Raw genomic sequence first — 16,733 nt, forward strand, 5'->3', positions numbered from 1 at the left:
TGGCAGGTAGTCGGCGAGCCACACGGTGGTTATGCCTTCTTACCCGCATTCAGATGCCCGTCCCCAGTTACCGCCATCATCGAGCATGATACGGATACTGGGGCGAGGGAAAGGAGTCGGAAGTTGAGTCCGCAGTGAGTCTGACGACATCACTACAATCTCCTTCCCCGCTGCCCCGCCAAGGAGCAACAGCACTGATCTCCTCCGGACACCCCCTAAGGGGGAGTCCATGGAGGAGGACCAGGGGATCCTTTCAGTAGGATGCTCAGCTGCTGCTTCCTCACAGGGGACGCCTGCACTCTCATTCCCGGCAAACCTCAAGGGTAGATTTCGTAGGGCTGTCGAGCTCAGTAGAGCTATGACGCCGCGTGCTTGCATGCTTCCTCTGCGTGTAACGCGGGAGGACCACAGGACCTACCTGAGGGGATCCGAGAGGGACCCAGATGTCGTCAAGCGATGACGCCAGACAACATCTGAGCTCTTCCATGAGGTGAGCCTATTAGCGGTGCTAACAGCTAGCCTCAACGAGAGCTCCATGTGCCTAGCCCATAGGGTGTCCACTCAGCGCCGGGGGGGTGGGGCCTGCCACTCCAATCGCTCAACGCGATGGAAAGGCAGGGTCCTTTTTCTCTTTGAATGCTTCTGCGCTACGGTGGAGGACCGTGCAAAGAAGCTACCAACGGGAGCACTCTGAAGAAGTCGGAAACTGCCCTTACCATGGGTAGGAGCTCTGACTTCAGCAGGCCGTGCACCACCAACAGTACCCGAGCCCACTACCTCTGCAGCAGCCATTTCTGGGAGGCGCAAGGGTAGCACAGGAACAGCTGGCAAGCCCCAAGAAGAGCAAGCGCCTTCCAAGGGAAGCTAGGCGGAGCATTCCGCGGGGGCTCAGCGGTTTTTCCACAGGGGGATCTCCCAGTGGACGACCGCTTATGGCTTTCACCCAGAGGTGGGAAACCATCTCTTTGGGCACCTGGGTATGGTCAGTGGTGAGTGGGGGTTACAGACTGGCAACCCAGTCTCCCCACATTCTGCCTGCACATTTCAGAGGTCCACAGTAGTGCCGCCAGACGGCCTCCAGCGCCGGGCACTACTGACAGGGATCACACAGCTTCTCACGAAGCGGGCGATTGTCCCGGCTCCCCCCGTTCTACGGGTGATCTTGGAGCCATTGGCTCCAAGGAAGACCGGCGACGGGAGCCCCATCCGGAACCGCAGGCTGTTGAACAAGTTCTTCAGGCCCAAGAGGTTCAGGGTGGGGACTCTCGCCTCGATGCTAGCCTGCCCCATCAGGGGTATGGGAACAGGATCGCTAGATCTCTCGGACGCCTATCTGCATATGCCAATCGCCTCTCAAGATCGGAGGTATCTGTGCTTCTAGGTACAGGATCAAAATTACCAGTTTTGATACCGCCATTCGCCTGTCCATCTCTCCCAGGGTGTTTACACTCTTGGTCAGAGCGGTGGCAGCGCATCTGAAGCACAGGGGTGTCAACATCAGTTGCTACCTGGACGTTTGGCTCATATACGGACGCACTCCACTGGAGACTACGGGTCTCATGGGGTTGATAGTCCGTAGGGTGCGGGACCCTGGATTTTTTGATCAGCTCAAAAAAAGTCCAGCGTGCTCCCGACGCAGACACCACTATTTGTAGGGGCTCAGATCACCCTCACGGAGGGGTTCGCGGTGCCCTCACCCGAGCGGGTGACGAACATGGTGCGGTGTGCCCGACTCTTGGCCGAGTCTCGGCAATACCCGCTGTGGCATGGATGAAGGTGATAGGCCTAATGGCCAGTATGGTAGACCTCGCACTGCATCTGCCGCTTTCTACGTTAGGGCTTACCCAACTACACCTTCTAGCCTGCTTGCAGGCCCAGTCGTCACCAATATCCTCGCGGTTCCGCTTGTCGGAGATCGCGCGAGAGAACTCTGGTGGTGGACCCATCAGCCCAATTTGACCCAGGGTGTCAGGTTTTCCTGCACCCCGGTATGTCACGTAGTGACGACCATAGCGCCAAAACGGGCTGGGGGTCCACATCCACGGAGACTCCGCCTCGGCCTGTGGGGCCATAGAGACAGAGTTTCACATCAACCTCCCTCGCTTACGAGGAGGTGATCGTGGAATCACATACCGTTGTCCTGACGGACAACACAACCGTGGTAGCCTACCCCAACACACAAGGGGACTCCGGGTCACCAGCATCCTCACGCACAATATGTCACGAGGAAGGGTGTCGGGACCAACAGAATGGTCCCTTGCTCCGCCGGTCGCTCAGACGATCTTCCGGGGGATCCACCCTCGATAGATCTGTTCGCATCTCATCGCAATCATCCACTGCCGGTGTACTGCTCAAGGGTCGCGGACCGCCAAGCATTCGCCGTGGGTGTTCTGTCCATAGACTGGGGAGGGATGACAGCTTATGCATTCCCTCCGATCTCACTACTCATGAGGGTGGTGGCCAAGATCGGGTGGGAAGACTGCATTGTCATTCTGCTAGCGGCAAGGCCGCTGGCATTCCCCGAGGTACCAGATCTACTCCGGATGCCCGGAGCGGAGGTACCCAGTCTATCACTAGAGCACCTGCAGTTAGCTGCATGGCCCTTACCAGGGAACGCGCAGCGGAGGGATACTTTTCATCAGAAGCTGTTTTTCTCATCGCCAGGGCTAGACGGAAGTCTACCCTCCGTACGTATAGCCAGAGTCTGGCTCCTTACTACGCTTGGTGCAATGAGACAAATAGCTCTCCCGCTAGAGCCCCTGTGCTGCTAGTTCCGGAGTTTCTGACAGAAAATTTCCAAGCAAGACTTTAGCGGGCCACTGGGGCCAGCTATAAGTCAGCTATCCTCTCCATTCACCGAGGTTTCGAGACGGGTCGACTATCATAGCCGATGGTTACCTTATTAGTCTACGCCGACGGTATGTTCAACGAGTGTCCGCCAAAAAGGAAAGTGATCCTCCTAAGGGATCCCAACACAGTCTTAGATTACTTTAAGGGTCACCCTTTTGAGCTTCCGTCAAAAGCGACGCTTAAATACGTAACTCTCAAGATGGCTTTCCGGTTTGGCGTTGGCTTCGGGACGCCGGTGCTGAGTTGCACACGGTCTCGAGGTTAGCTTCCGTGTTCACAAACACTGGAGCGACACTGTTTCGGCGCTCTGTTCTCATGGTTACGAACGGGCGCGGTGCATACCGACATTCGTCCCTCTCCAATCCCCAGGGTTGGGCAAGGTTCGGCTGAAGCCAAAGATAGGCTGGGGTGTCCGATAAGGCGCTGCAGCACTATTTCTTCTGAACACAAGCCTTGCGAGGGACTCACGACCGCATTCATCACCCTTACAGAGCCTTTCGGTCCAGCCGCTGTCGCAATGGCTGGTCCAGGTGTTGGTGGAGTCCGGGCGATCGCGACGGTTTCGCGTCCCACGTCCCACTCGACACGAGCTATCTCATCATCTTGGGTATACCGCTCGGTTGTCCCTTGAGGAGATCTAGTAGGCGGTGTCCCGAAGCCACCTTCGCCCTTCTCTACGATACTTCCGTTTACGTTAGTAATCAGAGACGGGGCGGGAGGTTTACCGGGACATTGTTCGGGCGATCATAATATGGTGGTGTACAGGTACCAGGTTTTCAGACTATGCAGAATACTCAGCATGGTAAGAACCAGTGTCTCTATTCTTAACCACCGAACTTATTAAGTAAGGAGGTTTATGTCTGTGATCGCGTGGTCTTTTTTGTTTTCCCGACCGTTGGGGGAAAATATTTTCTGACCTCGCGAAAACCATCGTTACCCGCTCCCGCTCCCTGATCAGATGCTGACCAATCTTGTACCTCCATCCGTCGGTTACTTGCTAGATTGATCTTTCAGATGTTGATGCAAGAAGTATCTTAATCAACATCGAAACGGTAAGATCGACCGCGTGTACTGAGTCTAGTCCCAAACAGAAATGTTTGGTAGACTCATAACCGTGCGATCTTACCTTTCCGATGTTGATTATCCCGACCCCGCCACCCCTACAAGTTTGGTCCGGTAGGGGATCCCAAGTCGGATAAGGGAAGATCATATGGTGTGACGTCACCTTTTGGGTGAGTCCACCGGAGGATCGGGTTTTTTTTGTTATTTATTCATTTATGTGGGACAAAATGACTATTGGTTTTTCCAAGATCTCGGGATCGATGCAAGAAGTATCTTAATCAACATCGGAAAGGTAAGATCGCACCGTTATGAGTCTACCAAACATTTCTGTTTGGGACTATTTCGATAGCTCGAAATTTGTAACCATGGTGGGGTAGGTGACTCCTTGAAAGAATATATTCAATGGATTTAGGGTCAACTTTTGAATCGGCATCTTTTTTTATTACCATGGCAACATTATTTTAAACTGATGAGACATCAAAATTTGCAGAACAAAACTAGATTTGTTTTTGCTATTTCAGTTTTAAATGTTGATGCATATATTTTTAGTTATATCTTGTATTGGATGGGGTAAATACTTTGTGTGATGTGTCTATTGTAATGTGAGAGTAGTGATAAGAAGGGTATTAATTAAAGAACAATAATAATGGAATGCATGTCAAATTTGAGCTAACAAGATTCTGCACACGACCTTATCAAATTGTCATAACACGATAAGGTTTTGGTGTAGGACGGTTTAATACATAAGTGCAGACTTTCTTTATGTAAGTAGTTTACAAGTGGCCCCGTGGGGAAATCATTATGTTGAGGCACCCTATGTCTAGCCAATAATCATAATTAATGCCAAATATTACATTTGTTTCCTAAAAGCTTCTACAGATTTTGAAGCTACCTACAAGGCCAGGGTAAGAAAAAATCATAAGGAAAATGATCTGCTAGAAGCCATCACTTGGGATGGAAGTGGCGTTGTTGGAGTGGGCTGTTCCAGTTGAAATCCATATACCCCCTGTGGAAAACATTATCTTTATCTCTCACACAAGGGGTGTATATTTCAAATAAAGTCATCCATTCAGGTAACCCCATTTGAAATTCCTTGTGTGGGAGATTAAGGTCATGTCTTCCATAGGGGGTGTATGGATTTAAACTTAAATAGCACATTTGATGCCATCATGTATTGGGGCAGTTTTGGAATAAAGGAAATAATGGGGCAACATTTGAATAAAGGAAACAATAACATTATTCCAGGTGTTTCATTGATTGGCTTGATGTTTCCCCTCCAGTTGATCATACCTGTTCCTACCATAGTCATCTTTACTGTAAGCTTATAAATCCATGGGGCTATTCCAGATGAATTCCATACTCCCCCTATGGAAGACATGACCTTAATCTTCTACACAGTGAGTGTGAATATCAAATGGGGCTACCTGAATGGGTGATGCAATTTGAAATTCACAATCCCTGTGTGGGATATTAAGGTAATTTCTTCCATAGGGGGGTTTATGTATTTCAATTGTAATAGCCCAAATTTCAATGAACGTGGCCATCAAATCTCAGGGGCTTAATTCTTGTGTCGAATTATATTCAGGGATGTAGACTTTTTTTTTACGGAATTCCATTTTTTCCCCGAGATCTGTAATCCGGAAAATCCAGGAAAAAAATTATTATTTTTTTTACATTTCCAGAATTAGATGATGATATCTCAGCATAAAAAGAGCAAAAAAAATGTAGGAGGGAAAAACCTTCATAGCCTATTTACATCCTAGCGTTCGCTAAAAAAATAGAGCTCCAATCAAGCGTTCGGCTTGCTAGTTTTTCCTCGCACCTTTTCAGGTTCGCTGGCACCTTTTCAGGTTTTTTTCAACAGCTGCGTACATCCCTGTATACTGTATACAGGCTGTGACATAGTGTCTTAAGATTTACTTTGATTTCAGGTTTCCAAATGTTATTACATAATATGTATTACCCCACAACCTTGAATACAGTTCCCCCCATTTGGCCCCATGTCACATTTGTGACAGGTTAATTTTCTTGCTTCATAATTCTCGATAATTTTTTGTTACTCCGACTGTAACTTTGCTGTTAATATAATTTTGTCCTACCAGTTTCACCTCTTTTATCCAGTACTCCAAACCATCCTTCATTCAAGAAACTTACATTACCATTCCTATACTTTCAGGTGTACATCCAGATACCATGCATACACCACCAAATGTGGTAATGGTGGCGCCAGGAGCAATCCTCGATAATTTGAAATCGAGTTTACAAAATCGTAATACAGAACTGGTAGTTAGTCAATCATTGAATATTGTAAGGTCAACAAAAATTCCTATTCCATTTTGGCCAATCATTTTACACCTATTGCCACCAAACTGTTTCCATTTTTGCTAAGCATTTTACACCAATTGTCACCACTTACTTTTATCTTATCTTATACTTATTACCCACTCACAGTGCCGCCAGCAAGGGGGGGGGGGTAACCCAGGGGCGTTACCCCAGGGCCCGTCCTAGGGGGCCCGTAAAAATGAAGAAAAGATACTTTACTATGGGGCAGTAAAAGCAAAGAAAACAGACCTCAGGGGCCCGTTAAAGGTTAAGAAAAGATACCTTACAATTAAGGCATATTTTCTTTGCTTTATTATATGGGCCAACAAAGGTCTCTTTTCTTGTTCATTGCAGGCCTAAGGTATCTCTTCTTTGCTTTTTTCGGGCCCTCCGAGGTCTCTTTTTTTCTTTTTATGGGTCCATTGCGGTATCTTTTCTTTGCTATTAAGCTTTTTTACATACTCACTAAGGTCTCTTTTCTTTCCTTTACGGGCCTATGGTATATATCTTTTCTTTTCTTTTTACGGGCCCACTACGGTCTCTTGTCTTTGCCTTTACGGGCCCGTGTATGGGTCCATTATAAGGTCTGTTTTCGTTTCTCTTTTACGGCCCATAAACAGCAAACAAAAGTAGCGGCCCCGTAATAAAACAATGAAAAGATAGCCTTTGAAGCACACACTCTAATTAAATATTTGAATTTACTGTTTGCTTTTGCCAAATTGATCAATGATCATCCTCGATATAATGAAATCTTCGAGGAATCAGGGGAGTGCAGCTTAATCGTGAGAACACAAATTGCAAATTTTTGTGCGCTTCGCGCGCATTTGCCCTCAGTTTATTATATGATCATTTACCTTTAAATTGGCAATTTTTCTGTGCTTCGCGCGCACTGAGTTTGTTTCAATAGGTCCAATCTGGGAGCAAAAGTTCATACTTGGATTATTTTAGCTTCAAATTGGCAAATTGTTTGCACTTCGCGTTGAAGATGTTAAGAGAAACTTAATCTGGGAGCAACATGCCGCTCAAATTGTAATTTAAAGGCTCACAAGCATTTGTCTCCTTTGATTTCATATTTGATTATTGGCAGCTAAACATGTTACTTTCGCTCTGCTGCAACAGATGTTCAAGGTTTTTACACCAACCTCCCTCCCCCATGTTACAAAGAAATGTATGCCACTGTTACCCCACACACACACACCTGAAGTCCTGCACCGTCATCACTGATCAAAGGGGCCCGTGCGTTCACATTACCCTCGGGCCCGTAATGGCTCTCGGCGGCACTGCCCACTCAATCTGATAAGCATGTAGCTCACAATTTAATGTTTTTGCATAAAAGTAGTGTTTATATCAACTTTGGATGAATATGTTATGATGAATGTGGATGAATATGTTATGATGAATGACAAGAATGTTATTCTAAAGGGAGAAAGTATTGTGTCTGGAACATTGTTCTGATGTCAAGAAATATTAATCCTTGCCAACTTCACTTTATTACATATCATTCTTAAACAATCTTGTTGAATTGGACTTGGTTCATAGTAAAATCTTGTATAATTTGTTGACTAGATTTGTAGTAAATAATCTTGCACATCTTCTAGTCAAACTGGAGCAAAAATCACATCAAATTTAACCTGAATAGTGTCAAATTTGACACCAACAGAGTCGAAATTAACATGATCCTGTGTTAAATTTGACTAGAAGTCGTGCAGGATCTTATATTACTATGATCATGTAAAATTAGACAAGACACTGTGTCAATGACATCAAGTTGCATACTAAACTAGAAATGCCAGATTACATAATGCAGATGCATCTATAGAAACAAATGAAATAAGCAAAAAGTTGCAGTGACATTTGAAAAACATGAGTAGTCATTAATATGTTTATTCATTTATTTATTTATATATATACTTATCCACAGTTTGAAAACATTTTGAAACCTTATAATGTAAATGTAAGGTAACCCGCAGTTATTACAAATCCTACCAAAAAATGTTCCATTATTATCCTTAGAAAAAAAAATGATTACATATTTTTCCCTTTCAAAATGCAACATTGAATATCCACTTAATATTTTGAAACTTCTTCAATAATATTTTCCTCTGAGGCACATGAAAACCTGAATCCAATTTCGGATGAGGATTTAGGGTAGAAAGGAAGAGGCTTAGCAAAACATGCAACACAATTGGCTTCTTTATTAGAGGCATATGCATTCTCACGCACTTTAGAATCTGCATTGATCTGGGCTCATGTAAGCTGATATTATCTTATCAACAGTGTGTGGTATAATACCTGGATATTATACAGGTGATGTCCAGAGATGACCTGGATTTAATTCTACTCCATATGATTATGATTGGTCATGGAAATGGTCACTCATTACTAAAGGTGATATTGTACAGCCTGAAGATTTGGACTAAACAGGCATTTTGGTGATAGCCCACAATCAGAGGTGATAACATGTAGATAGATACTTCGTTTCTTACTTTCTTTATTAAAATTGATGACTTAGGGGGACAGGTTTTCCACATTTGTTGAAAATTACAGTCTTTGCTGTAAAAATGCATTTTGTTTGGTTTTATGTGAAAAAAATGTGGCCTGAGTGTCCGGATAGCAATTTGTTTTTTAAAATGTGAATAGTCTTTTAAGGTAAAAAAAGGACTTAAAAATTGGCACAAATATACATTAGTCTTGAAGTCATCATGATAAAGCAAAAATGTGAATATCTACTGCCGATATGGGTGTTGATGAAGTAACTATATACTGCTGATATAAGTGTTGATGAAGTAGATATATACTACCGATATAGATGTTGATGTTGATGAAGTACAGTAGCTATCTACTGAGCGCCGGCGGTGTTGATGAAATGCCTATCTACTGCTGATGTTGGTATTAATGAAGTAGTTATCTACTGCTGATATTGGTGTTGATGAAGTAGATATTTACTGCTGATATAGGTGTTGATGAAGTAGATATCTACTGCTGATATTGGTGTTGATGAAGTAGCTGTCTACTGCTGATATTGGTGCTGATGAAGTAGCTATCTACTGCTTATATTGGGAATGATGAAGTAGCTATCTGCTGCTGATATAGGCATTGATGAAGTAGCTATCTACTGCCATGCCAATATTGGCATTGATGAAGTAGCTATCTACCGCTGATATTGACCTTGAATAAGTAGCTATCTACTGCTGATATTGATATTGATGAAGTAGCTATTTATTGCTGATATTGGCAATGATGAAGTAGCTATCTACTGCTGATATTGGCAATGATGAAGTAGCTATCTACTGCTGATATAGGCATTGATGAAGTAGCTATCTACTGCCGATATTGGCATTGATGAAGTAGCTATCTCCTGCTGATATTGGTATTGGTGAAGTAGCTATTTACTTCTGATATAGACATTGATGAAGTAGCTATCTACTGCTGATATAGGTATTAATGAAGTAGCTATCTACTGCTGATATTGACATTGATTAAGTAGCTATCTTCTGCTGATATTGGCAATGATGAAATAGCTATCTACTGCTGATATTGGCAATGATGAAGTAGCCATCTACTGCTGATATTGGCATTGATGAAGTAGCTGTCTACTGCTGATATTGGTGTTGGTGAAGTAGCTATCTACTTCTGATATAGATGAAGTAGTTACCTACTGCTGGTATAGGTATTAATGAAGTAGCTATCTACTGCTGATATTGACATTGAATAAGTAGCTATCTCCTGCTGATATTGGTGTTGATGAAGTAGCTATTTACTTCTGATATAGACATTGATGAAGTAGCTATCTACTGCTGATATAGGTATTAATGAAGTAGCTATCTACTGCTGATATTGACATTGATTAAGTAGCTATCTTCTGCTGATATTGGTGTTGATGAAGTAGCTATTTCTTGCTGATATTGGCAATGATGAAGTAGCTATCTACTGCTGATATTGGCAATAATGAAGTAGCCATCTACTGCTGATATTGGCATTGATGAAGTAGCTATCTACTGCCGATATTGGCATTGATGAAGTAGCTGTCTACTGCTGATATTGGTGTTGGTGAAGTAGCTATCTACTTCTGATATAGACGGCGTAGTTACCTACTGCTGGTATAGGTATTAATGAAGTAGCTATCTACTGCTGATATTGACATTGAATAAGTAGCTATCTACTGCTGATATTGGTGTTGATGAAGTAGCTATTTATTGCTGATATTGGCAATGATGAAGTAGCTATCTACTGCTGATATTGGCAATGATGAAGTAGCTATCTACTGCTGATATTGGCAATGATGAAGTAGCTATCTACTGCCGATATTGGCATTGATGAAGTAGCTATCTACTGCTGATATTGGCAATGATGAAGTAGCTGCTACTACTACTGATGATATGGTATCTACTGCTAATGGTATTAATGAAGTAGCTATCTACTACTGATATAGGTATTATTGAAGGAGGTATCTACTGCTGATATTGGCAGTGATGAAGTAGCTATCTGCTGATGATATTGGTAATGATGTTGATTCTATGGACATAAGATCTTGTGAATATTATATCATTTTCATCTGGCAGACAATGATACATTAGTCAAAAAGATGAGCACTTTTTAGCCATATCTGTCAATCTTTTAGCAATAAGGTGACAAGAAATTCTTTAAAATTCCTATTCTACGTGCCCTACCTACCCAGATCTTGTGTTTTGGTGAATGTGTATAAAATCAGCCATTTCTTTGAGCAAAAGTGAATTTATTTCAACTAAAAATATAGTGAGAGGAGTGAAAAAAAATGTGCTCAATATGTGACAAATTTGGGGGATTTTTAGTGTAATTTGCAACAACAAAAAGTACTGGATTGACTGATCCTACTTTAAAGGTCCATCTGTATTGTTTGGTTTTTTTTCTTTTGCCTGAAGTACAAAACCTGATTTTATCACCTGATTCATATGGTTCAGATTAATCTGGATTCAAAGTTATCATGAGCAAAGCCTCATAGTATGAGATGAGAGAACATAGTCTGTTCACAGCTGTTTAGATACCAAACAGATTAAAGTAAGAGATACATGAGCGGAAGTATGTGATGAAGATTGCTCTCAGGGAGCGGATGAACTTGGAGGGTTAGGTCTCACTATGAAGATGTGACATGACAGGCTCAATTTGGGGGGAAATTTCTCAACAGAGCTCTGTATTTGGTAGATCTTAATTAAGTTCTTTTATGTGACTGTGGGAGTGAAAATTGATCAAGAAAAGTATACAATTTATCACAGAGAATATAAGTAGTAGGTTGGTACTCAGATGTATTTTATGGTGGTAGTCCCAACACTGACCAACATAGTTACATGAGATTGGTTTTGCTGTTATGCCCAATGTGATTGACCCATACCTTTTTGTTTAACAGCCATGATAAAATATTAAGATATGCTTTTGTTTCTTTGAAATTTGAAATTTAGAAAATTCAACACCATTATAAATAACAGGTAATAAGTTAAACTAATTCTCACAAGTAACAAGCAAAATTTTCTACTTACAAATATTTTTCATTTAAAATCACTACCTGTGGAAGATAGTGAGAGTATGAATTTCAAATGGAATGAAACATTAGGCAGCTCCAATTGAATTTCGTACATCCTCTGATAAAGATTCAACTTGGACCTGGATAGAGTTGACTAATGTGCTAACACAGGGAGTGTGAACTTTAAATGTATTAGTCCACTGTGATATAAACTATGCTTTGTTATTTCTGTACAGAACACATCAATGTAAGGCATTTTTATTCAGTATTAAGGGATCTGGAATGAGCGTTTTGAGCGTTTCGACAGTATTTTTTGTGAGATATGAGAGCACATCAGACATCGAATTGCATTCTGAATACGAAGAATGTCTTTCTGATATCAAATAATTTTAATTTTTTGAAATTCACGATATAATATAAATTTTATGACAAATTATTAAAATTTGATATTTTTCACATTTTTGATATATAACAGTCCTGAAGTAAATTTTATAAATCTAATGACATATTCTTAGTGAATGTAGCTGGGAGGAAAAGTTTATTATCAATTGAAAATTTTGACCTTTCATATTGAAGATATGGATTTTTTCCAAAAGACCTAATTTTTTGGTGTTTTGGAAAAAAATCCATATCTTCAATAGAAAAGGTCAAAATTTTCAATTGATCGACGGCTTTTCCTCCCAGCTACATACACTTTAAGTATAAATCATGATTTATAAAGTTTACTTCGAGTACTGTTAAATATCAAAAATATCAATTTTTAATCATTTGCCATAAAACGTGTATTACATTACGAATTTCAAAAAATCTTAATTATTTGATATCCAAAGGGCATTCTTCGTATTCAGAATGCAATTCGATATGTCTGATGTGCTCTAATGCCTCACAATAAATACTGTCCAAACGTTCATACCCCACCCCTTAAAGTAGGCACAATTATTTAGAGGCAAAGGGCCAGTTCCTAAATGCTATCTGAAAGCTGTAGAGCACATGAAATTTACCAAAATAAATGTTGACCGCACTTTGCAGGGGCACTTTGCAGTAATTCTAATAATAACTTAAAAACAAATGTTCGTTTTCCTTCACAGACTTATATTTTTAATATATGAAGAGACAGAGAGAAGAATTGGATCAATGGGTAAGTCACTTTGTTTGTTCATTTTCTGCACACAAATAAGTCATAATTTACCTGTGTGTAATAGCTATTGTTTGGATCAATTCATTTAGATATTATGATTATATAGATCACTGCAAATATCATATAAATGCTGCCCTCTTTGATTTATTATATGTCCTAGAACCAGAAGTATAATGTGAGATTTTGGTTTGTCATTAATTAACTGATTAACTGCCCACTTCATCACTGAATAGAATCATTACAGTTTTTTGCAAAGACCTTTCGCACTGCCCGATTTAGCGCTGTTTACAGTGTAAACAGAAAGCGGGTTCTGATTAGCTAGTTGAATCACATCATCATCACATGGGCACCTTATTTGCTATTATGATGCTGGTGTGACCTAGTTCTTTCTACGCATTGATCTGAACAAGCGGCTGGCCAGTGTAAAAGTTCTGTGCAAAATAATGCAAGAGGGATCACTGTTTTAAAGAAAGTCTGCAAGCAGCAAAATGTTGAGGGTTGAGGACCAGAAAGCCTCAACTCACAATCACCTGCTCCCACAAAATGAGCATAAAGTCACCAGGGTAGAAGATACAGTCCATTAATCATGACAAAATTCAATTGAAAACAATAAAGGAAATATTGGTTTTTGAAGACCAAAGCAAGGAGCCAACTTTAATGCTCATTTTGTAAGAGCTGGTCATAGTGAGTTACGGCTTCTGGTTTTGAATACTTGATGTAATGTTTCTTATGTACATGTACAAGAAAATGTTGGCTTATTATACCCTACATAACATAATAGTCAGTTACCGCTCTTAAGTTTTGTTCAACAGTAAATATAATGATTGTACCAAACATAATAAGCAAAGCTGCCTCCTATTTGTACATACGGTATATCTCAACGCAACAAATGCAGTCTGGACTGTGCTTGGCTTGTGTAATGATTTGCCTCTTTAGTCGGGAGCAGGTGACCGGGAGGATTTAAATATTATCTTTAACCTGTAACCAGCTGGTCATTGCAAATTATACCCTGGTTATAAGTAAGAGGATACCAGTGTATTACTGCATGAGACAAGGAAATGGAACACTGGTGTGCAGAGTGTTCACTAGTGACAATTTATAATGAGAATTCTTTCAAAAGTGATGAGAATTGGACAAAAATGTGAGAATTGAACATTTTCTCATTTCTATGAAACTTTGAACCCTGTGGGCATGCTTTCTCATCCAAATGAATGAAAAATACTAATTAATGTGTCAACAGCCTGTCATGTTTTAAATGAGAAAATTTAACATGATAATTAGTATAGCATACTCCGATCAGTCCCGGCCCCACAGGGTTTAAAGTTTCAGAGAAATGAGAAAATTAACAATTCTCATAGTTTTGTCCAATTCTCATCGCTTTTGAAAGAATTCTCATTTTAGATTTCCAGTAGTGTTATGTATTCAAACAAAATGAGCAAAGGAGGTGCTCATTCCTTAGCTTATCTCTTCTGCTAATAACTACATGACCATAAATCAAGTAAAATCAGTTTCCAGTCTTGTTAAAACCAGGGGGTCAAGTCCCACAGCCCCCTCCTCATCTGGAGGTACACCAAACTTATTGTTGGTTGATGGCTTCCCCACATCATTTATTTCAAATGGGTCCTTTCCTGCTTAACCTTCCAGACATCTGATACATTAATAATTAGTATTTTGTTATCATTGGTTATTTTATTTATATATATGTTTAAATAATCCCAATTCAAATCTTAACCTATTGCAACTTTTAACCTTTCCAATCCTTAGATAATAATTTCAAATAAACAAACCATGTTCTTTGGTATGCCATACACACACTCTCTTGAAAGCGCTAGCTTAGATGGACCATCTCGATTACAGCTATGAGATTGACTCTGTCTGGTGTCTCCCTCCCTCGCATAATATCCGCCATACCTCCAGGCTAACCGTACTTTCCACTAAATGCAAGTCATCAGGGGAAATTGCCATATTAAATGTTACATCAGTGAACTCAATAATATCGTGTGCCCTCCAACAATCATAAAAAATAACTGGAAGATTGTGGCAGCAATATGCTATGCCAGAAACAATCCATACACCCCTATGGAAGAAATGACTTTAATCTCCCACACAGGGAGCGTATATTTTAAATGGAGTCACCCATTAAGGTAACTCCATTTGAAATTCACACGCCCTGTGTATAAGATTAAAGACGTCTTCTATATGGTTTATATGGATTTTAACTGGAATCCGAATAGCCCATTGCATATGTAGTTTTTTGTAAATGCTTCTTTTGTATGGATCATAAAAGATAGATATGTTTTTGATTTTGGGAGCACATTGGGTCTGCAAAATGTTTTCATTGCATTCTGGTTATGTGTATGAGCCTATATGTGGGTTAAAAACGTAATACCTTGAATATGTTTGAAAAATTTAAATATGCTTCCAAAATAATTGCAAAAATAACTAACAGTAATTATACTATAGAGGCCATCCCAGCAAACACAAAAACGTTTTTAAAACGTTTTAAATAAGTTTTATTTTGGCTTTTGGTTTAGGTAAAAACGTTTTAATAACATTAAAATGTCGGGTTATATAAAGGTCATTATAACGTTTTAAAACGTTTTGTATGAAAACACACTACAACAATATTTTTGATTGTTTTCAAAAAATGTTATTGTAAACTATTTTTGCAAACATTTTTGCCAAATATTGTGTCAATACCTAAATAACATTATGTTAAAATATTTGAACCCAGCAAACACAGAAATGTTCTTAAAATGTTTTTTCAAAACCTTTTAATAACATTTAAATGTCGGGTTATATAAAGGTCATGAAAACGCTTTTTAAAACGTTATTGAAAATATTTTGAGCAAACCTTTTCGCAAAATATTTTTTCAACCCCAAAATAACATTTTGTTTAGAATGTTTTGTATCAAGTTTTCAAGAATGTTTTTGGAATGTTATTAAAACGCTTTTATACCCTTTATATAACCCGACATTTAAACGTTTTCTGTAAAACATTTTTGTTTACTGAGCAGTAGATTATCAAAAAATGTTTTTTAAGGTTATGAAAACGTTTTATACTCTTAATATACCCTTTATATAACCCGACATTTTAACGTTTTCTGACAACCTTTTATAACCTTTTGCGAATGATGTTGAAAACGTTTTGTGTTTGCTGGGATGCTGCCAAAAGTGCTCTATGTAACAATATTTCAAATGGACAAATCAGATATCAAATAGTCTGGAGAATCTTCTCTGTCGTGTTGGCAAATTTGACAACATTATGTATTACATTTTGTATATTGATACTGAGTAATTCTAAAAATGTCCCGTCTGTATTACATTATTCTTTTCTTATGTGTGTTGTGATGAAAAAAAACTGAACTGATTTGTAACCCACACATTCTATGGTTCATAAAATTCTTCAATGTATATATTCAAATGTTACTATGAAAAGACAATTTATGTACTTGGTGACATCAAATATAACCTTGTGTAGGTGTTCAAAATGGGGTAATCCAGTTACAATCCGTTACATGTACTAAATAGGCCTACACACCCTATGGGAGACATGGCCTTTATTAATCAACACAGGGGATGTTCAAATGGAGTCCAATGCTTACTCAAAGAACTGAACTCCAAGAGTATTACTATTAGAAGACTGCTCCCAGCAAATCACTGTTATAATGATGCATCTAAATGAGACTGTCACTGTCGTCCAGATTTCAGACTTCTAAATGTTGGCAGTGGCAGGTTAGAGGTACAGGTTAAAAGTACTAATGGGCTATTCCAGTTGAAATCCATACACCCCCTATAGGAGACATGACCTTAATCTTCCACACAGGGGGTGTGAACTTCAAATGGGGTTACCTGAATGGGTGA

This window comes from Amphiura filiformis, chromosome 4 (assembly GCF_039555335.1).
Source record: "Amphiura filiformis chromosome 4, Afil_fr2py, whole genome shotgun sequence".
NCBI classification, from domain to species: Eukaryota; Metazoa; Echinodermata; class Ophiuroidea; order Amphilepidida; family Amphiuridae; genus Amphiura; species Amphiura filiformis.